This window comes from Pseudoliparis swirei, chromosome 2 (assembly GCF_029220125.1).
Source record: "Pseudoliparis swirei isolate HS2019 ecotype Mariana Trench chromosome 2, NWPU_hadal_v1, whole genome shotgun sequence".
Classification (NCBI taxonomy): domain Eukaryota; kingdom Metazoa; phylum Chordata; class Actinopteri; order Perciformes; family Liparidae; genus Pseudoliparis; species Pseudoliparis swirei.
The window spans coordinates 10971585-10995544 of record NC_079389.1 but is presented as its reverse complement, the minus strand read 5'-3'; the positions used below and the strand labels follow the sequence as shown (position 1 = coordinate 10995544).

The 23960-nt window shown below is 41.4% G+C and overlaps 1 protein-coding gene across 4 annotated transcripts in view; it reads right to left on the bottom strand.

The window, feature by feature from the left end:
* The window catches only part of LOC130205965 (bromodomain adjacent to zinc finger domain protein 2B), a 47931-nt gene extending 26798 nt beyond the window's left edge, over positions 1 to 21133 (bottom strand). For 3 of the 4 annotated variants that reach the window (XM_056433572.1, XM_056433591.1, XM_056433601.1), the window contains exons 1-2: positions 21046 to 21133; positions 13692 to 13735 (exon numbers count right to left, since the gene is read on the bottom strand). The gene's annotated coding sequence lies outside the window, so the exon portion shown is untranslated. Of the gene's footprint in view, positions 1 to 13691; positions 13736 to 20585; positions 20640 to 21045 lie in introns of those variants that run through there. The other variant, XM_056433582.1, reaches the window with a different exon arrangement.
* Between the last annotated feature and the right edge of the window lie 2827 nt (positions 21134 to 23960).

Genomic DNA, 23960 nt, shown 5'->3' with positions numbered 1-23960 from the left:
CCTTTTTTATGACCATGTTGGGAGGGGAAATAAAACCAGGTGCTTTCCAGAGGGTTTGTGTTCATGAGTGTGTGCAGCGATGGTTGTCATCAAAGATGGAACAGTTCAGACGAAGATGCTGGATGTAGGTTGAAAATAACGGAATCGATGGAGCAACTGATCGACTGACTATTACTGTTGGATGGTAGATGGCAGAGCAGTGTTGGTTCCACCGGAGAGCCATTGGGATGCTCTGTGACACTGATCCAGTCGTCTGTCACTAAATGTCATCCATAGCAAGGCCTGCCCTCGAGTTACTAAACACCTTCAAACACCATCTATTCACAGATTTGACCGTCTCAGCCAGTCATTTATGCATCACTGTAATCACATGTTTGACCTCTTCTGCAATAATGCACAAATGCTGCAAGCCCAGCAATGAGATCCACCGACCATACCATACTGCAAGGATAGTCATCCATTCTTCCTCTTGAGAATTACCACAAAACACAAGGCGTAGGCATTCTGTTATCATCATTCTTCAAGGCACATCCATCTTTTAGGGAGACCTTCACGCCAAAAAATAAATTTCTGTTTGCATCGACCGCTTCACACAAATATGGAATGCTGCCGCAAATACATTGGAAAGGCGGGTAGTTAAAGAGGCAAATGTACTCTGATGAATGAGGTGAGGCTTCAGTTTGACAAATGTTTCAAGAAATGCATTTGTCCTTCACCGTTGGCACAGTTTGCAGTCTGCATGTGGATCATTTTCATGAAGGGTGTTCTGGGGGTGGGAGCCCCACATGTTCTGCACAGACTGACATCCATCATGAACACGCTCCTCGTGCGCCTGCCTACTGCTGCCCCATCAGCAGCAAGCATTAGCCATAAAATGTGGAGCTCAGCCTCCAGTTCTTAATTAGACACATACAGGGAAGGAGGAAGAGAGGGGGTAGCGAGAGAAAAGGACAAGTAATTGCATGCATCTTCCAATCAACTGCTATTAAGCTGTTGTTGTTGTTGTTAGCTTTGAAAATGCAGGTGGCACAAGAAGAATGGTACACCTGTATGACGTTTTTATTTTTAATGCGTTGTTAGGGCAGTTTATTTTCCAATAGAATGCTACACTCAATATAAATGAACTATTAACTGAGCTACAGTAGGTGGCAATATGCAGCCAATTCTTGGTATTTGTAGTGTTTTCCAAACGGTGGAGATGGAGAGGCAAGCCTAAACTTGTTCCAGATAATCCCATGTGCACCACATTAATATCCCGACACATGTCAGAATATACCACGACACCCTCCTTGTTTAATTCTGCATTATTTGTTTGCGAAACTTCAATTACTCCGAGAAAGCAAGGTGGCAATGCAGTTCGACAAATTCAGCAGTTGAATATCTCAGTTTGACATTATTGGGTTGTGAAAGGTGTGCATTAGCATGTAAACAGGGAAGAAACCAGCTTGAATATAAATCAGTTGCAATCATCTGACAGGAAGCGGAGCTACAAATTAAACGTGAAAGTAGGATGCTGGTGCAAAGGTTACGTGTCATTATGAACAACTAAATAACACGCGGCCGAGCAAAAGACTCCTTCTACTATACCAGACTCGACTGTAAACACATCCTTGTGTCAATACAATAATTTCTTATTTACTTGGTAAACAAACAGCTGCAAGGAGACAATTTGAATTCAGCTACATAAATACATTATGTCACAAAACTGCCTGTAGTTGTTACCAATCAAGGATCTGCTTGTTGTCCGTCGGTGGAAGGTGACGTGGTGAAGTCTGATGGGGTGATTCTGAATATCTCTCATGCCAGAGACAGTGAGGACAGAGGTCTAAGGTTCCCTTTGTCCTTAAGGCTTGATACTACAATGTCAAGAACACTCGTGCTTTAGATTATGAAAGAAGCAGCGTTTATTTATGGGAAAACATGGAGCTTAACAGGCCTCTGACGCATTTCTCCCCACTGTCCATGTCCAAGATGAAATAGAAGGCAGTCAGGATCTAGGTAAACATCACTATCACGGCTCTTTCATTCCCGACGCCTCACGCTCTCTCTCTCTCTCTCTCTCACTTTCCAAAGAGCACAACATAAATCACATGGCAACCGTAATGGGAAGTGGGACTGCGGTGTGCCAAATGAAGCACTAAAACAGATCCCGAGTGTCCCTTTCAAAGCATTAGTCACACAGTGTCCATATGCCCACAGCTTTATTGAAGCAGGCAATGCTGCTAACATTGAAACAAACACCTGTGCAGTGTGCACACACCGAATGTCCTGAATGAAGGTCAATGACACAAAAACAAGATAATCAGGGATTGTAACCTCATAATTTGGCACTGCACCCTTACAGCAAGATAATGTCAGGCTGCCAAAAGACGATTTTTAATCGCTGAACTCTCGCATCAGCCGTCTAAAGGAGACGTATGGGGACGGACACATCACAGATTCACATCTCAACACTGGTCGCGTTGACGTGGAGAACCATGGGACCACACACCCAGAACACATTCTTGGAAGACAAAGAATCAAGGCGGGCCCTCACCTCAGACGGGATGGAGCAGGCTTGATTAAGACAACAAAGAGGAACATGAAACACTGACAGATACAAGACTTTCCAGCTTTGACACATTCTCCAGACTCTGATGCTCAGTATTTTGTCTTAATGCCACTAGAAATGGTGAATGATGATTTAAAAAATACGCAAGTGTGTTGCGAGTAGCTGAGCTAAGCACTGCACAGCCAGCCAGTTTAAGCTTATTTCTGTTTGCAGCACACCACCTACAAAGGCTGATATTCTGCTTCATATTGTATGTCAATCAAACCCTAGAAATATCATTAGCAGTGTGTGTGGCAGTGAAAATACATGCAATAAACCAAACCTGTAGGGGAAAAAGGCAAAAGGAATTGAACAAATGAAAAGCGGTGCAGGATGGATGTTGAGAAGCTGTCAGCAGCTGACAGGTTTCCCAAGCAGACAAATGAAAAAGAAACAATCAAATCCTTAAAGTGGACAATGCTACTAAGTTGTCCACACTGCAGATGCACTGTCTTTTCAATTATCAATTTGTTAAATCAGGGTAATAAAGTCAATAATTTCGTTGATTTCAACCACGACAAATAATTAACTCTGGATCTGGAACAAATAGTCCAGTGATTGTAAATCACAACCTTATTCTCGACAGATCACAACCAGAAAAGAAGAACAAAGAATGAAAAACAGTTTTACTCGGGTATACAATGGTTAAACTAATAATTACATTCATAATAACATTTGAATGGAGCCAAATTAATGAGTTTTTGCCTTGCTGCAAAAAAATATATACATACACTCACTTTCACACATGCGCATTATCTGTTAAGGCGCGAGTTATTCTGAATGTTGCCGTCAAAATAACACTGCTCTCTGTGCAGAGGCTGCACCAGAGCCACAGACTGAACAATGCGGTGCCATTCGGCTTCATTGTGATCGAATCAAAGCTGATCAGGAACTGAAGTGTCAAAGGCGGAAAACAACAGTTTTGCCATCTCGAGCTCTTTGTTCCTGGCACCAGAATGCAACTGCGTTCCACATCGTAATTTTAGAGGAGTAATATAAGTTAAGGGTATCACATTAATTGTGCATGTCATTATTTTAAATATACTAATTTGTGGGATAAAACAAAGAACAATGGCGTTTAGATGGAGAAGAAGAGGAAAAATAAGTCTTATAGTACTCAAAAACACCTGAAATTAATTCGAGACGTATTACTAAGCGCACGGTACATGCAGCTGTGGCTTCAATAGATGTGGGAGAGTCACTTGGGATACTCATCAGACTTCTTCTATTTTGATGAATGTGCGGGTAAAATAACTAATTTCCTGTCTGCCGATGAGCCATGTTCACAAAAAGAGCTTCTTCTCTGCTGCTATATGAATATTTCCATCTCCTGCTTGCACTACTCAGACACTCTGTACTGTGTTACATGGAGCGAACAATGACCATACTGAACACCACTGGCCACTTCAAGCAGCCATAATAATAAGTGGACCTTTTAATACATGTGAAATATTATTGTACCAGACTACAACCAGTCAGCGTTTGGGAGACCAATGCCTTATTTTCAAATCAGATTTAATTTGGAATTTGACCGGGATGTGCAAACTGTTGAGAGTTGGCTATAAATCAATGGAGACAAAAAGCAAACTGCAAAAGAAGCAATTAACCAAAAACAAGACCAGAAACTGAAGCTGTTGCGAGCTGTTATTATATATAGATGTTTTCTTGAGCATCCTTGGAATTTGCAGGGATCTCACCCTATGGACATTAGCTGGACCAAAATAACACTGTAATGTTGGACTGATGCGTATTTTTGAGGCCAATATGTATTTCAGAGTTTAATTAAATCAGATGATACGTCTTTTCCAAGGAACTGAGGCGCTCAGAATGCATTTTGACCACTGAGCCAAGTTCAAGTTTGTATTTGAGGCCATAGTTTCTGCTTCCGAAAAGTCCCTGCTTTTGAGCAAACAATTTCTGTTAGAAAAGGAGCTGTAAAAGATTAAGTTTAAATTTCGCAAACCAACAAACCACTTTTAAAAATGGTGGTTAGTAACACTATTAGGACGAGAGGTGGTAATTTCCTTAATGTTGACCAAAAATTCTGGAGCCCAAATCCTGACTAGCCTAAAAAGATATATTAGATTAATACCTCTGCATGTCTGCTTTCTAACATCTAGGGACACATCATTATTGCAACAGCGTATTTTGTTGCATGCAACACAAAAAAACATATCTAAAACTGATAACAGACTAATAAGGAGCAGCTTCATCGAATGTACTTCATCTTTAGATTATATAGTTTTTGGTAAAGAAAAGCCAATGAAGAAGAAGTCAAGATGTGGGAGCATATAAATGATAATACACTGTTCATAAAAATAAAACACAAAACAAGAATGAGTGCAGAACTACCTCGTGGGACTCCACACATTTACTGAGCCGATGAACGAACAACAAAGAGACGTAGAGATTCCTGGCAGGAAACAGAAAAACCATGCGTGTTGTTATAGATACACCCTCCTTCAGTCTAAGCCCAACAACATGATGCCATGACCATCAGTGCCACACAAAAACAGCCTGTTGACTGTAGGAGCCATATTGCAAATATTTAAAAATATAATCATGTTGAGGAGCTGCGTTGCCACTGAGCTCCATTTATTTATTTGTATTTTGGACAGGAAAAGCAGGACGGGTTCTAAGGAAAGCAGTTGCATGAGGATAAGATGAAAGAGACCACCACAAAACGCCTCACTGAAGGGCCCCCCCCCCCCCTCTGGAAGGCCCTCCACATCCGTCAGGCTCCAACCCCATCATCCCTCACAACCCACCTCTTCAAAGTCTCCTTCACCTGCTAACCTCTGCACCCTCCTCATCACTACATGACTCATCCCGCATAGCTTTTCCAGTTCTTTCCTTTTTTCCCGAAATGTTCGGTTTGTTTGTTTTGTTTCCTTCTTGTCTTTCTATTTAGTTTTGTTCTGTTTGTCTATGCCTAATGTAAAGCGTCTTTGAGTGTCTAGAAAAGCGCTACCATCCACTGCAAACCCTTCTACTCCCCACGTGAGTTCGCTTCATTCATCCTGGCCGGAGTTTACATGCCGCCGCAGGGAAACGTGCAAGAGGCACAGCGGACTGTCGCCGAACAGATACGGTGTGTGGAGCGGACCTACCCGGACTCTTTAGTTATTGTACTCGGGGATTTTAACAAAGGAAACCTCAGCCACGAACTTCCTAAATATAGACAGTTAATTAAATGCCCTACTAGAGAGAAGAGCATTCTGGACCACTGCTACACAACAATCAGCAGGGCCTATCACGCCGTCCCTCGAGCTGCACTGGGAAACTCTGACCACGTCATGGTTCATCTGATTCCCTCATACAGGCAGAGACTAAAGCTCTGCAAACCTGTGGTGAGGAAGTTCGAGAAGTGGACCAGTGAGGCTCTGGAGGATCTATGGGCGTGCTTGGACTGTACTGACTGGGATGTCTTCAGGACTGCTACCAACAGCCTGGATGAGTACACAGAGGCTGTAACTTCCTACATCAGCTTCTGTGAGGACAGCTGTATTCCATCCAGCTCCAGGGTGAGTTATAACAACGACAAACCCTGGTTCACAGCGGAGCTCAGGAAGCTAAGACTGCAGAAGGACCAGGCATTCAGGAGTGGGGACAAGGACCTGTACACAGAGTCCAAATACAGGTTTAGCAAGGCGGTGAGAGATGCTAACGACTGTACTCTGAGAAACTGCAACAGCAGCTCTCAGCAAACGACTCTGCTTCTGTCTGGAGAGGCTCAGGCAGATCACCAACTACAAGCCCAAATCACCCCACTCCATGAACAATGTGCTTCTGGCAGGCAGGCTCATGAGTTTCTACTGCGCTTTGAAAGACAATGGAGCAGTCCTGAGACAATCCCCCACAGCCCCATCAACAAGCCACAGACCATCAGCCCACCCTCCCCAGCCCATCAGGGCTCACACCTCTGGAGCACCCTCCATCAACTCAGCGACGACCCTCGTCATCCTGGAGAGAGACGTCAACAGGCTGTTCAAAAAGCAGAACCCCCGCAAAGCAGTGGGCCCGGACTCCGTCTCCCCCTCCAACCTGAAGCACTGTGCTGACCAGCTGTCTCCGGTGTTCACCGACATCTTCAACACCTCCCTGGAGACATGCCACGTTCCAGCCTGCTTCAAGGCCTCCACCATCATCCCCGTCCCCAAAAAACCCAAGATCACAGGACTCAATGACTACAGGCCCGTCGCCCTGACCTCTGTGGTCATGAAGTCCTTTGAACGCTTGGTCCTGTCACACCTCAAGACCATCACCGACCCACTCCTGGACCCCCTGCAGTTCGCCTACAGAGCCAACAGGTCTGCAGGCGACACAGTCAACATGGCCCTTCACTACATCCTCCAGCATCTGGACTCCCCAGGAACCTACGCCAGGATCCTGTTTGTGGACTTCAGCTCTGCTTTCAATACAATCATCCCGTCCCTGCTGCAGGACAAGCTCTCCCAGCTGCACGTGCCCGACTCCACCTGCAGGTGGATCACAGACTTCCTGACCGACAGGAAGCAGCACGTGAGGCTGGGGAAACACGTCTCAGGCTCCCGGACCACCAGCACAGGTTCCCCCCAAGGCTGTGTTCTTTCCCCTCTGCTGTTCTCCCTGTACACCAACAGCTGCACCTCCAGTCACCAGTCCATCAAGCTCCTAAAGTTCGCGGATGACACCACCCTCATTGGGCTCATCTCTGGTGGGGACGAGACCGCCTACAGGTGGGAGACTGACCACCTGGTGACCTGGTGCAGCCAGAACAACCTGGAGCTCAACGCTCTAAAGACAGTGGAGATGGTTGTGGATTTCAGGAGGAATGCAGCCCCCTCCCCCTCTCATCCTGTGTGACTCCCCCGTCGACGCTGTGGAGTCCTTCCGCTTCCTGGGCTCCATCATCACCCAGGACCTCAAGTGGGAGCTGAACATCGGCTCCATCACCAAGAAGGCCCAGCAGAGGATGTTCTTCCTGAGGCAGCTGAGGAAATTCAACCTGCCAGGGAGAATGATGGTACAATTCTACACGGCCATCGTTGAGTCCATCATCTGCTCCTCCATCACCGTCTGGCACCCTGCAGCCACAGCCAAAGACAAGTGCAGGCTGCAGAGCATCATCCGCTCGGCCGAGAGGGTTATCGGCTGCAATCTGCCTTCCCTCCAGGTCCTGTTCACTTCCAGGTCACTGAAGCGGGCCAGAAAGATTGTCGCTGACCCCTCCCACCCTGGACACTCCCTGTTCGAGTCCCTCCCCTCGGGGAGGAGGCTGCGGTCCATCAGGACAAAGACCTCCCGCCACACCAAAAGTTTTTTCCCGTCGGCAGTCGGGCTCATCAATGGAGCCCGGGACTGACTGACTGTCACCCCCAGGACTACCACCTCTTCTTCCACCTTCCACTCTCCTCCTTCTTCCCGCTCCTTCCTCTTCCTCCTACTCCTCCTCCCTCCTCCTTCTTCTTCCCTCCTGGAGGCCTCCTCCACACACGTCACTTTAACATGCACTTTAACTTGAGGCCTCCTCCACACACATGCCACTTTATTTACATGCACTTTAATTAAACACACGCCACGTGTAACATACACTTTTAACTAAAACACACCACTTGAAGCACACACCCAAACACTTTCACATTATTTGTTGTCTTTCTGTCGTGTTGATTGTTGTTTGTTTGTCATGTCCAAATGTTGCACCTTCCGCCAAAAAAAATTCCTCGTTTGTGTAAACATTCCTGGCAATAAAACTGTTTCTGATTCTGATTCTATATCAATTTGAAGTATTATAATTATTATAGTCACATAGTGACAGAAAAACAACTTGCCTGCATGTGTATGTCCCATTTGTATATAGGACAGATCAAATAACATATAGCATTAGAGCATGTAACAATCAAAATCTGCATTTTGCATTACTCAAACAAAAATGTGGAACATGCTTTTAAGTATTTAAATGGAGATAGGATCACATAAGAGAGGGGCTCATGCAGCCAAGCGTCAAGGAGTGTTAACATTCTCCAGTGTTTTCTCCCACGAAGAAATAAATACCATTGACCCAAACGACAGATAACAGTAACCTAATAATGTAACATAGATATCCATATGTAATGTTAATTCAACATTTGTGAAAATTAGACATATTTAAATAAAAAATGGGATATAATGTTTTGTAAAATATAACTCAAACTATAACAACATATTGGAATGAATGAAGATCAACACGTTGTATAACAATATCATAAATAATTACAATCTGGGGAAGGAAGGCAACACTTTTTCTGAAGGAAAACCACTCAAATCCAAACACTTCCTCTGGAATATTCAGACTAAGTGAATACAATATCCATTTTACTGCAGGAGGACAGTCAGTGCATAACAATGAGAACTTCAAAGGAAATCAACTATCAAGCTGAAATGCATACATATTAAACTTGGGTCTAAATGTCATTTGCTTTTTGCATCGTTTCTTCATTTCCCTCATTTTTCCCCAGGTTCATTCAATGTTTTATTCTGAATTAAATTTGTTTACAGCCGGAATTAATGACTGCATATCATCATTTTATTCTGTGTGCCGGTGTTATCTGTGTAATGAGAAGAGCCATTACGACATTAATATAATGTACATGTTTATTTGCATAAACATTTTAACCTGAGCAAATTATTTATTTTCAGTCAAATAATGTGAATGAAAACCAATTGTAGCAATGCCATACATCTTTACTCCCGAGGAATCTCTCCCACTAACCATTTTGTTTGAAGAACTGTTGGAAATCAGTCAAATCAATAACAATAATCCTGTAACAACGGGGAATAGTTGGAGCTAAACAGCTGCCATGTATCGCTTTTGTGTGAGTCAATCTTGCACTGATGTATTTTCTACTGACCTAAAAACAAACTACAATTGTTTTCCTCATTATGTATTAACAACAAACACCAACTTCACAATTTCACATGCAATCTTTCTCTAAATTAAATTTGTTTTAATTTCACACTAACTTAGTCAACAATGGAAGTGAGATAATTGATCGTGTGCAAGGGGATCTCTTTAAACGGCAGAAGGTCACCTCCCGCCAGCCGAGCTGATAGGGAAAATGGCGTTATGCTCCAATCTGCCATTTCTCTTCCCAGACAAAGACTCCATCTGCCACCGAGCCATTTGCAGCCTCAGAGTCAGAATATCAATGATTTCTAACCATTCTACAACTCGCCGTTCACCTTGATGTCACCTCTAACCCGTCTGAGCGCTGACACCACAGATCCTCTCGCTGAAGGTCCTGTAGGCTGCCAACACAACTCTCATCCAGCTACGTAGCATTTGTGCTGCTCAAGAGCGGTACGCATTTTATTAGCATTGATGATACAATAGTTTTTTGAGAGCAGTTACAATGTTTCAGAACTCCGAGCTTACTCTAAATATGACAAATATGTGCCCTCAAAATCAAGTCCCATCAGAAATTTGACAGGATCTGCAGGATATTTGTTTTGTGATGCACAACGTTGCCGTGTACTGATAAAGTAAGAGAGACTCAAAATCTCTGTTGCCCAATGAAGACTTAATGCCATCTGTAAAGAAGGAACACGAGGCAGCTGGCCATGACCACATGAGAACACTTTATCTTCCCCACTGCCATCTGCGCACCTCTTGCAGACCTACAGTCTCCCAACAAGCTCCCCAGTAGACCATGCAGGGCCTGTTCAGCCCAGACCTCTCACCCCAGAAGACAAACATACAGTCATTATTTCCACTTCATTGAAAAGAAACCAGCCTCCTGCAGCTGCCTGGACCTCAAACAGCTGGACTAACTTCCTCCCAGTTAAGTGGGACAACTGCGACTCCACATTACCAAAAAAAGGAACCTTTCTACAGGTAACACACTGCGTGATGCTGCTGAATTTGCACCATTGCTCTTGTCCCTCTGCGTCTGACTTCCCTGAATCAATCACGACTTTGTTCTAAATTGATAAAACAGGTGAACCATCACCGTGAACCATTTAAGTGATGTATTGTCACATCAAAAATTCAAAAGGAAGTTCTGAGAAACCCTAATGACTACACAAGGTTAATTAGACACAATATCTCTAGTTCTGTTTTTCCAGAAGCAACCTTTACCTGCACTCCTTTTTATTTGAGGCTAGAGAAGTTTCTTTTTTACTTTATGAGTTTTGCAGAATTTCAATATTCTATGGTATCTTTCTGTTGCTTAAACGTGCAAATGCACAGGCAACAACAATGTGTAACCTTCGTGGACTGGTCAAATCAATGACCTCACAACGCTACAATATGTTTGATGTAAAGATCATTAATCTCATAACCTCTGCAATGATTCTGGACTACATGCACATTGGACTATTCTTAGAAGTTAAACGTGCCTGTGTATTCATTACACTTTTGAGAACATGTGTGAATAGTATCTGTACAAGTCTTTGATTTGCCATTGACAGAGTTCTTTCATACCTTCACTTCACGTGTGTTTCAGTGCCCTTCATGGCAGAAAAATGTGGAGCAAAAGAAGAGTGGGCTTGATGTACGACCTCAACAAATTACATAGCCACGGCAATCTGTTTGCTCTACCAGCAAAGTCACAAAATACAGCCTCCTCTGTAAAGCGACACTATGACCTGAAGGCCATCAATATGAACACAAGAGGACGGTTACTGTGGTAGCTCAACCTCTCTCTCTATTACACACAAACAGAGCACACTCAATGATGATGCATATAAAACACACCGTTCACCTGTCCAGAAACTGGCCTCCCGTGCATTTAAGACGGGGAAGTGTTCGAAAAATAATTAGACTTTTGAAGTGATACCAAATATATGAATATCAATACTGGAAGTGATTAACACTACATGCCGACTCAATCCCACATTCTGTAAAGTACGAAAACTAACAAAGTCGAAATTGGAAAAATCATGAAAATATTTAAATTAGCTGAATTATGCAAACACTAATATGTTTATTGGATCACAATGTACCTGACATTTTAACAGTGCGAGGGAACGTGTCCTGCTTCACTTCGTCTCCCTTAACAATTCCTCCGAAAATAAACACGCCTGCTTTGTCTGCAGCCAGACATGCCCTTTGTGTGCTTTGTACCTCCATTGTGTTAAAGTGGTATAGAAATGAACAGCAGCACCGCCTGGCTTTTACTAAAAAGCAGCTGCAGGCACATAATATACAAGAAGTGCCAATTTAAATTTATTTTAGCTTGATTAAAGTTAGTCTAGGTCTCTCACACGTGTTTCTTGCCTCTTTTCTGTAGATTATAGCTGACAAAGATCAGAGATCATTATGTTCAGCAGAACTCAAGTCGGGACTAACTCTTGGAATCCTATCCTCATTACACCTCTTAAATCATTTATACATTACTCTTTTTTTTCACAAATTGAAGCTTAATTTGTTTCATTTCCCCTTTAAAAGTAGGAATGTTCACTTCATGTCCAGCTTGCTTGGAAAAATGTAGATTAACTCTGAAAAAACAAGTAATTGATCTATCATCTTGGTTTAAATTAACAGAGGCGAAGCAGGGCTGGTCATCTAGGAACTGCAGTGGTACCAAAGCAACAGCACAGTGCACAGAGTAAACTAATTAACAGAGCTAATAAACCAGTCAAACTGCTCTGATAATGTTCAAATAAACATACACTGTATCGGTAAGCATCGTTGTGTGAATATGTATCACAGCGAAGCAAAGAAAGAATGTTATGTTTCAGCATTCTTGAACCCATTGTTTGTCATTCAATAGCATGTGTATGGACACAGGGTCATACTAGCACTGTGAAATTAATGTACAGAAACCACTGTGTCATCCTCTGGCAAGCAAAAGCAATGGCTGGCTATAACTTGCCAACCTGGCAACGGTTTCTGAAACCTAAGATTGGGCTCTAAACTGAAGGTTACTCATAACTGCTATAATAAATCCTCGAGGGCTTCTACTACACACAAATGAAAGTGAGAGTACTCAGGTTTAGAGAGGATGGGATTCCTATGGCGAGGCGCATTTTGCCATTGCCATTTCAACTCGGCTTGTCTGCAGCTCTACAGATGACCTGTCTCCTTCCAGGGTCAGTCACATAAACAGTAGGAAACTTTTCCCTCGAGATCCGGAGGTGGCCGTATACGTGCCATAAATTTCACAGTACAACTTCAGCATTCTTCGCTTCATGAAGGGTAAAGGAGCAGTCACAGTCACCTTTAGGATTTTACTTCATGTTGAAAGAGTTGCGGCGCACAAAAACGGGGTCAGAGTAGCAAAGAAAAAAAGAGACAATGTTGGATTCAACTCAGTCGTTAAATGTGAACACAGACCCTTCCAGAAACAGTAGCACTGATCACTCAACTATATAGGATTAGCCAACACTTCAATTAGGGAGCAGAATTATTTCTTGTTGACAATATTTCACTTGCAGCACAATACACTTAATTTCAGCTGTGTGTGCACCAAGTGCAACTGTCTTCATATAGACACTGCTTGGGAAATCTCATCAATTTACTACTATTCTACAATGGAGCATGTACAACAGAAAACAAATTAACTGCACTTTCAAAACTGCAAATTGACTCATAATTTAGCAGCAAGTATGTTCAGAAAGAGAAAATAAATCAGGATGAAAGGCAGTGCCTTTGACACAACCACCACCTCTGTCTTGGGGCCATTTTTAATAGCAACCAGGAACCATCTGTATATGGGGAGTAGCCCAAATTCAACTTTAAAACAAAACAAAAAATAGCTTCAACCGCACCAATTATGCATGTTTGGTTCACAGTAATTTATCTTAATACACCCCTTAGTCAAAAGAGTTGTGTTTTCTCCCAAGAGATTTAAATATGTTCTGATGCTTCAACATTTTAATTCTAAAAAAAGACAGGAATTAATTAAATACATACAAAATGAGAGCAAAGTGTAATGCAGCGCAAACTAATTCCATAAAGGAGGACATTGTTAAAACTCAAACTAATTGGAAAACTTATAATCCTATACCTAAATAGTACTTTAAAATGGGGTGTTTTGCTTAGTCGTGCATTTCCATTCACACATTTTTTCAATTTACCAAAGCAAACTACTGCACAATGGCAGTGATGGACAATGTGTAGCTAACGTAACCAAACACTTACTTGTATGAGACGGTCCTCAGTTCTGTGACATCACTGCTCTGCACCTGAAACACGAGACAACAGTCAGATTTATTGCTTGCTTTTATCGATTTACTCATTCAGCACCGTTCCTATCTGACGGCTCTGTGAAAATGAAATAAAAATGGTAATATGGACCCCAAAGGGAGATGAGTTATCCATTCTTAGCATCAGCAGAAAATCTAACTCCAGCTCCCAGAGACAAGCACAGTGCAACGGGACAAAACACTTGGCAGAGATGCAAGTATAACAAGAGTAGATACATCTAGATTCTAAAAAATCCAATGACCTTCGGAAACTGTAATGAATAAATGCCTTCAATTTGATGAGAAATTGAAATGTTTTATCATCACTCAAATACAAAGCTTGAACGTTTTCCCCCTTCTCCTGAAATAGTTTTAAAATGTGTTCAGATGAAGAAATGTTTATCTTGAATCCTCTCATGGTGAGGAAATGTCATAAGAACATAGACATATGGTAGGCCCTGCAAACATTTCTGACCTGCCACCACATGTTTACTCTGCATTACCATATGGGTTCATTTTGTTTGGAATGTAAAGGAAATTGGTCCTAAACCAATTTCAATCTTTGAATCACTGAAAACCTTGCAAGTCTTCATATGTCATTCAAAATTACTGACCCTTTAATGTGTCTCCACAACCATAAGAGTATTGCATTTATGGTAATGTATTAAAGCCCTGGACTATATCATAGAAAAATACAGACCTGTCAAAGAACCACAACCATTTTGCGGTCTATCAATAATAACTCTGGGTTTTTAACGACTATATCATCACAGGGTTGGACAATCCATGTAATATTAAAGGTTTTGGTCAGGCTGTATTAATCATATCATGCAGATAAAAAACTAAAATTTTACAATATCATTAATAGACACAATGGTAAACACCTTTACTAAAAAAAATCTTTAGTTGAACCTTAATTCGATGAGTTGACTAATTTGACATGTACAACCATAACATTCACTGTGACCCACAGTAAAAAAAATAAAAAATCTTCATGTCAGACCTTTATATCATCTCCAGAATTTATGCATGATCCTATATGCATTTCCCCCCCAAATAAGTTACATTTTGAGTATTTTTTATCAAGAAAAATTCATCAAATAAGTATTTTTACATTCAATACCTCCCTTGTAAAAATTCCAGAAACTGCCAGACCCTTTGCTCTCTATATACTTTTAACTCTGCTGCACCATTACGATGTGTTTTTCTCATCAAGTTCAAGTACTTACATTTGAGTACCAATACCAGTACTTAATAATGCAAAAACAATTCAATCAACTTTTAAATTATTGAAATGATCAGTTGTACAAAACATCACCAAAAAAAGAAAAAGCTTAGTAAACTCAGTCCCCTAAAAGGAGGTCATCACTCCTTTACAAACTCCCCTTTGTAGGACAATACTATTGGCTAAGGACAAAGGGATACACCTCTCATGTGTTAGGTTAGACTCATGGTATCCATGTGTGATCTTTAACAGCGGAAAGCTGTAATATTATCCTCATATTCTAGTTTGCAAATGGCTGCAAGCCAACTAAAAGCATCAAAGGAGTGAGCTCCCATGCTATCGGGATACAATTAGGGTTTTTATTCACCTATTAAAGACGACTACAGGCACTTAAGCAGGAAATCCGCTATAGAAATGGAACAACTCGAGAGAGCATCATGTGATAGGATCCCACAGCCGCAGCGATAAATGGGGCCAGTGGCAAAAAGTGGTGGAGCTCCTTCTCCACTTCCAAAACCCAGACTTCTGGCACTCCCTCTCAGACCAAAGCAGATCACGGAACGTCCTTTTTATCTCAACTAGACACCTGTAAAGCATTTTCACTATATTGCAAATGGTTGCAATATACTGGATTGGGAGCATTGTATTGCCTCTCAACATGGCGACAACCGGCAACTCACGGTGCCAACAGCGCAAATATTGCAAACTACGGCGAAAGTGCTGACAGAGCAAACGGTGTTTACCTGAAAGGACACTGGAGTGCGGTTGCTGTGCTTCCGCAATGACGCCGTTGTTATCAGATTATCAGATGTAACCGCTGTATGAGAGCAGTGCAGCTCACATTCACTAAATCATGCACTAAAAGCACATGCGGCCAGCCGAGCAAGGTCAACAAAGCAAGGAGAAGCTTGGATTACAACACAGAGGGAGAGCAACCTGCTTCTCTGCTGAGGTGGACATTACTACACAATATTCAAAGCAAATAGTTTGCCATCTTGCACCTTAATCACAATTACGGTCCTAAATTCTACCAGATTAGATTATGAGGACTCCAAACAGCGTTTGGCTTATTGGTTGCAAAAGGCCAACATTGTGCAGGATCTATGTTTTCTACACAGTTACTATTTTCTACAATGCAGCAACTTTGGATAATAGTGAATAATATCCGACTATCAAAAAGTAAGACACGTATTCACTTAAACTCCAATGAACCAACCAGAGATTGCTTCAGGTCATCTATTCAGCATGTTGGTTGGTTTAACATATGCTTTCTCAAGATTTAATTCCATAATTATAATCTATCCGAGCACTGAAATGCTGCTTTTCAAAGATATCTGTGAACTAGTTGAGGCCTCTACAGTGTGTCATAATATATGACACACTGTAAGAAAGCCTAACAAGCACATTTATTTGGTTAGGATTTTAGGTCAACACATTACTGACCCAGAAAAACATCCTCAAAACTGGATAGGCTTATGATCAAAACAATGACAGAAGGCTTTCAACTGAACACCATAAAAAAACACAGCATTTTAAAATGTCTTATAAATGGAAAAAATAACAGATTGGCCACTTTCTTCTTTCACATTTATTTTCTGATATAGAAAATATTACCCTTCCTCTTTATGCTTTTAAAAACGGCTCCTATACTACCATCAGGACACATTGGATGTATCGTAACCTCCGCCCTCTCACATGAGTAGCAGCAACACTGGTTGTGCGTCAACGACACGCGAGTCACCTCACAGTTCCATCTGTTTATTTTGAAGTGTGAATAACAGTGTAAAATTTTTTTACCGTCTTCTACACTTACATGTTTCATTCGATATCTAGAGGGAAAAGGTCACTCTGTAGTTTCAAATAATTGATGCTGTAACTAGTCTTTGAACAACTGCAAGGCTGAATCTCCTCAGGTTACATACCGGTCCATCTATCTGGCATATAATGGCATTGGCCTCCCTCCATAGAAAGACGTTTACTAAGTCACGAGTCATAAGTTACTAAAAAGAAACCAGAGTACCAAACGCAGGTTCTTTGCACAGCATTATTTGAAGGTTTCTGCTTGCAAGTGAGGTCAGAGTGACCATTGTGTTTGTTATGACAGTAGCGTCTTAATAACTGGTATTCATTACTAAATCTCACCCTTTCAGCTTTGACAAACTCACACAGTCTCCTACAAATGATGTCAATCTGAGGGCTTTTACATGTGTAACAATATATTCAACGGCAACATTCAGGGCACACACAGAAAGCAGTTGTGATATATATCGCAACGAAAAGAAAAAGTGTGTTGGTTTACAAATTGTAAGGAATTGTGGTGTCCTTGTAGATTTTTTTTAATTATGGAGATCATTTCAGGGTAATTTACTTCACCTGAACCGTGGATCATTTTGAACCACTCAGCTAAAACACCTAAAAGCGTGTCAATGAAATGTGTTTATTTGAGGTTGTATGGAGAATTCTGTGCTTTTATGGCGTTTCTTTAATGGAAGAAAGTGCTAATTTTCACAGTACGAGACAGAAAGGCAATACGTTGCCTGCACAATGTCTCATCAGGGTGTGGAAAGAATTTAGTCAATCCGATTCACTAAGCCTTAGAGTTTGGCCTTTGCTGATCCAAACATTTCGAGGGGAAACAAATATTTTCGCCCGTCTCTTATCAGGCCAGAATATTTAAAAATGGGACTCGAGCAGCATGCCAAGTGCCGCTCAAGTAGGACCTGTTTGTGGCAGCAGTGACCAGATTTTAAATGCTTGAGGATCAATAAAAAAAAAAGTGAACTGCTGAGGCACAGCCTTTGTGTGAGAGTGAAATGGTTTACAACAAAAACTGGACAAAAGGTTTGTATTGGATCTGCACCTATCTGACTGAGAACAATGTAAGTGAAGCCACCTCATTCATTCACAGCTGGTCTGCCATTCCTGCAGCAAAGGGGGTAAATAAATATGAAACAGTCAAACAAATAGAACAGACCAGTAACATGTTAAACATCAGCCTCATTTACACAGCAGGGAGACTTCAATCTCAGAAGCATCATTGGCTCAAATAAAGCACTGCGAAAAGCATCTCCAGGCGGAGAGAATATAGATCAGGAAGATGAGTGAAAAAGAGTAATCTCCCTGACATATTCCTAATAATCCACCTCCCTCGTGCCGCTCCCCCCAAGCTCACCCAATCATAAAGTGTCAACACTGACCTACAAAAAGGGACTCCCGTCAAGCCCTACATGTTTAAAAACATCAATCACAGCAGACAAAGAGGGTACATTGAATTATACAGTATTAACCTTCAGGGCTTGCATATAAAGACCATAGATTTATTTATGCTTGTGTGTTAAGAGCCTCTGCATTGTTCCTTACAGCAAGTTGGCTGCCAAATTGATGAACCTGCTCAGCCCTCAGCAGGAGGCCAGCATCTTTGATTAATGAGTGCAAACTTCTGGAAAGGGTAAGAATCGGAGAAACATGGTAAAAATGGGAGAAAACAATTATTAGCAGATCAGTCCTGTATTTTCTGTGTTGGACTAAAGGCCAAAAGAAAAAAGAGGCAAAGGAACATAAAAAGGGGCCATCTATATAACAAAAGGGGCTACAGAAATATGTGATTTCCACAACACTGACTAATTGAACAAAGCACAACACATTTGGATACATCTAACACAGAAAAAAAAAAGACAGACAACTGAAAACATACTCTATATACCTGATGCACAACAATCCAACAACGCTGATGTGTTTACTCTGTATTTATTTTAAGTAATACAATAAATAGTGTGTAATCAAGTGAATACATTTCTAATTATTAATTTAGCAACCATGAGCCTTATCAGCATGGAAGAGCAAAACCCTGTATTATCTTTAAGATTGTTAAATGTGAAAGGCTCCTATTAGAATACAAGTATAATGCACCTGAACATTGTTCTCTCTGCAGAGGTTTTTTTTCAAGGACATGTGCTCTGAATAAATATGAGGCAAATTTATTGACCTTCTACCTGTGTTTTGATTCATTGGCAGTTACTGGATGCATGCATAACACATCAAGGCTATGATCTGATTTATCTCGCTGCCTTGGCTACTGAAGCCATTTAAATGATGGACTTTACCAGGAATAATGTTTACTGCCATTTCAGTTAGGACTCTGTGTGCAAAGGGCATACACAGGTTCATTATTATCAATTATATCTGTAAGGGCAAACCAGCTCCACTATGCCGCAAACAAAAGATGCCTGGTAAAACAAATGAAAGCAAGTAGCTTTACACCATCGAAATAAGCTCGACACCGGATGAGAACAGTTGCTCACGAATCATCAAGCACCACACACTGCTGTCTAAAGTGAGGTTGATGCTGCCATGACAAAGTTCAGAAGGGCCCACTGCAAGTTTATTTCCAGGTTGTAACAATCCAGAGGCCTGTTACTGCATACATTGCTTGACATGTCACAGTAGGAAATAAATAAAAATTAAGGATGGCTGAATTCCATAGGCGCTTCTGTTTCATGCTGGCTCGCTGACAGTACTTACCTAGATACTAGAATACAGCAAAGTCCTCGTTAATGTTATGAGCAACACCTGTGAGTCTCCAACCCTGACTAAATCAAGATGCCTGCGGTGAAAATTGCCTATTAATATGAACTTATCTTGAGCATGGTCTTAATTAATTTCAAGGGCAATGGGTTGTAACATGTTTTAGAATAGGCCTTACATTTAAATGTCTGCCTCTGTTCAGAATTGGCAGAATGAGGTATGGTTTGTCCTTTAAATATTTCTTTTTCAGTTTTCTAAAATTAAGAGTCAGCCAAGTATGTTCATCATAAATAATAACATAGTTGACATGAATTATAAATTGGCAGTTAGGCCTGTTAGTGTTTGTGGCAGATTATTATTACAGCCACTAACGTTTACAAAATGAATTACTAGGGCTCATAAAATAAAGTGATGTGTCATCACAGGAACAGTAAAGTTGCTGGTTTGCAGTTTCATAACACTCAAGTCAGTTAAGAAATCACACGAGCCTAAAATCAAAACTCCCAAAACATGTGTGCGAATAAAAATACTGCTTTCACTTTCAACTCCATAGAAATCAAGAGGGTATCATTCAGATATGTCCCCAAGTTGCACAACTTTGTTGGAGAAAACAACGTTTAAATCGACAGCAATAATCTCATTTAAATAGCCCAAGATGGCGTAAACCTGGATGTTAATATGAAAAGCAGAAACATGGAGGGTATTGTCATAATCTCAAAGGGTACATTCAGGCCAGACCGCAGCTGCAGCATTAGCTGCACTCTTAATAGGAAGCAACAACAAGAGAAGAAGATAGATAGAGGGGGAGCAGCGGGCAGCTAGACCCCGGCTTTAACACTCGTAACACATGTGTAAGAGTTCAAATAAAACGCTGTCAAAGCAAACGTGCATTATATAGTCCAGTTTGGTCATTTCATCACATGGTTGTCACACGAAGCTTGAAACCACGCGCTACTTTATATATATGATGCACTCTAACAATAGGCATGCTGGGAGTTTTTTTTTAAACGACTGCGTCTATCAGCGAAGTTATATTGACGTGTTCATCACCGTTAAACGTTTCCGGACGAACCGTGAATCCCCGGGAGTGGACAAACTCACGGTATCGGGCAACAAAGACGAGAGACGCTGCAAGGTAATGAAAGCCTGAGCAGCGGTCCCTGTCCGCCTGCCTCCTGCATGTCGGTTCGTCCGGGCCGAGCAGCGTTACCGGTAACATGTTCACGTTAGTTTCTCCACCTTACATTCCTCCCGTGACCAGGTAACGAGCTCAACGTGACGCTGGAGCTTTTTTTGGTCAAAGTTTGAATCTGAAACATCCGCAAACACCGAATCCACTTTGACACTAACTTTTTCTCTTTTTTACATTTCCTTTTTTTTTTATCGTGGTGTTGAACCTGCGCAGCGGATAACGCTCCAGTGAGGCAAGTGTAGAGAGGGATGCTACTGCTTTAGCAGGAGAGAGAAAACAATACGAAAAGAAGCCATTTGCTTAGCTGTTAGCCCAGGCGACATAAACCTGTGAAAAATAACACGTAACTGAACGCGGACGTAAACTCACCTTATCGTCGAAAAACGGTGTTATTCCTTTTTAGTAGAAGCGAATATGGACAAACGCCGTGTTGATTTACTTCCCAGTTTTGCGCAGTTTTGCGGGGTGTTAGAAGAGATGAGTGGAGGACGCGGCCGGTGTGATTGAGTGTGTTGGTCTCTGACGCTGGTCGCGGATTGAAGAGATTCTCTCCTCCGCTTCACTCGGAGCAACTCGAGAGAAGTGACGTCAGCTCGAGGCTTCTCCAATGCAAACTTTTGCTCCCCCGAAAAACTGCAGCCAGCAAGTGCAACATGCCTACCGTCAGCATACGTGCAAGTCGTGCATGCACTCGTCCTGTCTATACGAAGAGTGCAGCTGATGCCCCCTACGCGGAGCGCCACCCATGTAAAGAAAATCAAAATAAGGAACGGCTATACTATGAATTACGTTTGTTTTTTTAACTGCGTTGATTGATGATATATGATTACTGCTCATCACTCTAGACTGCATCAATGTAGCCCATGAAGGTAAATAGAGACATGAACTCCCTCACACACAGGTGTATATGTGCTTTAAATGTCCAGCTTGACAGTGAAATCTTTTTTGTTGTTGTTTTTGCTACAAATGTGCAAGTATAGAAATAGACACATCGAAACAAACTCATCCAACAACAAACTCACAAAACCAAAAAATTGAAAAGGTAACTTCTAGTAGCCCTAAGCAAAACAAGGTAATGGCAATAAGTAAATACACATTTTAACTGGAAAACCAATTGATAAGAACCAGTTAAAAATGAAGACAGGTGCTCAACAAATTAATTTAGACTGCAAATAACTATATTCATAAAACAAATTATGCTTGGATCTCTTGCACCTGCCATAGAGGAATCCATACCTCTTTTAACAGGTAAAAGCTCAATCTTTTTATTTATCTGATGCCAGTTATTTTATAATTATATAACATTTTTATTCAAATTAACAAGGGATTTCTTTTGGTGACAACGCAATACCTTTCGTTCACCCAATGAAGCGACTCCAGTAGGACAAGGGCTACCATCTGTCTTTCTTTATCCACAATAAGCAACCGTATGATCTGCTGCAGGACATGGGATGCATTTTATCATTCCACTCAAAAACAAACATTTACGAACATCAACAGAAACTGTATCGCTGGTGTGGCCGGATGAAATGCTGTAGATCAGCGTTTACATATTATATACATCTTTTGTAATAGATTATAGATTAGATCAAAATGTGTTTGTTCTTAGAGATTAGGATGAAGTGTATATTACATTTGTGCATTTAACAAATAGTCACTTGTCATGACAGTACGTTGCACCATGCTGTGTTTTGTGAAAGATGTGTTTTAGTGGATGAAGCGGATTTCAATTCATGGCACTGCAACTTTTGCCAAAGCACAGTGTACACAAAGCTGAGCTATTAAGATATGGCAATTAAGGCAGAAAGACATGTTTTGATTAAAGATGTGGAGAAAACAATAATTTTACAAAGACATTTGGGCTTTCTATTTCTGTGTCATTTCTGTCAATTTTAGATGCTGCAGTCACAGCAGCTACTGACTGAGTTAAGCACACGCCTGGCTGGATTAAAACACATGGTGAGGGAGGTGAAAACATCATCTGATAAATGTATCACCCGAGCCACAGGATACCTGGGTTTTTATTGTATTGGACAATCTTCATTAGGGAGAATGAGTGATGCGAGAGATCATGGCAGCGTCACTTTGAAAAGCCTTTTACGGCCATGGTTTTTCACATTGCACAATCAAAATGTCAGCCTAGCGTGGTCATTTGTAACATACTAGTCGCAGCCGATGGCTGCAATGCAGCAGCATGCTGGGGGAAGGGCAAAGAGTCCGTCTCCTTTTAAAGGTTTTTTTTTATAGTCTTGATTAGAAAGTATAATGAGATACCAAAGACACAGCAAAGATGATCTCTCTGGAGACTGATGGAAAACAAATTAAGATGGTGCTTTTGTTTTTAATTATTATTTTTCTATCAGTCCACAGAAAGCTTAGTATACCCGTAAGGCACAGGAGTTGGACTCTCTCACATTTTTTTTTCTTCTGTCCTGACATATTTAAATAATAGAGATTTTAATCATGTCAGCACACGATGTTCTGATCCCTTTAACACCGAAGCCTCCGAGCGTTGCACATGCATTTGATTTAGAAAGTGGCACAGTGTCTGAGCTGAAAACTGTGTGCATTCATCGCTTACGTTTGCATGTGTGAGTACTTGTCTTTGTAAGATGCAGTCTAAAATCCAGGTTTAAAAAACAAATCCCCCAAATCTGCCACACCACGTGTGTTGTCAGATACAAATGTGAGCTTGTACTTGAGCTTGAATCACACTGCATCGTTGTACCATACACTTAGAGTAGCTCTTCTTACCATGCATTAATGGGGAATGCTAAATTAATCATACAATACAATGGCAGGAACGTGAATCGAGGATGAGCGGAAAATAAATATCTGATATGGAGTAGTCGTGGGAAAGAAGGGAAACGGGATTGTGGTGAAACCAGAAAGACAGGAAAGAGTTCTGGCCTTTGTATTAACACAAAGACCAGAGAGAGTTATTAATGTTTCTTTGTATTTACAAGTCTAAGACTTTGTGAAACAGATTGCAGCTTATTTGATGCACAACTTGAAAATGCAGAGGCTTGATGAACGTCTGTCTTGAGATCCAGTGTGGCTGTCACTTTCATTCCATCTGTCATGCTCCTGGATGTCATATCTTATTCATGCATTCCAATGTCCATTTTAATTAGCCACCGTGGCTCAACTTGACCTCTTCCTGGTTCAAGCCGCACCCTGGCAGATGTGAAGAAGAAAATTAATTTGAGTGAAAATAGGCCATTAGGGTTATTGGGATGGGAAAACAGCCCCTCTATGGTATTAACATACACAAATGTACACAG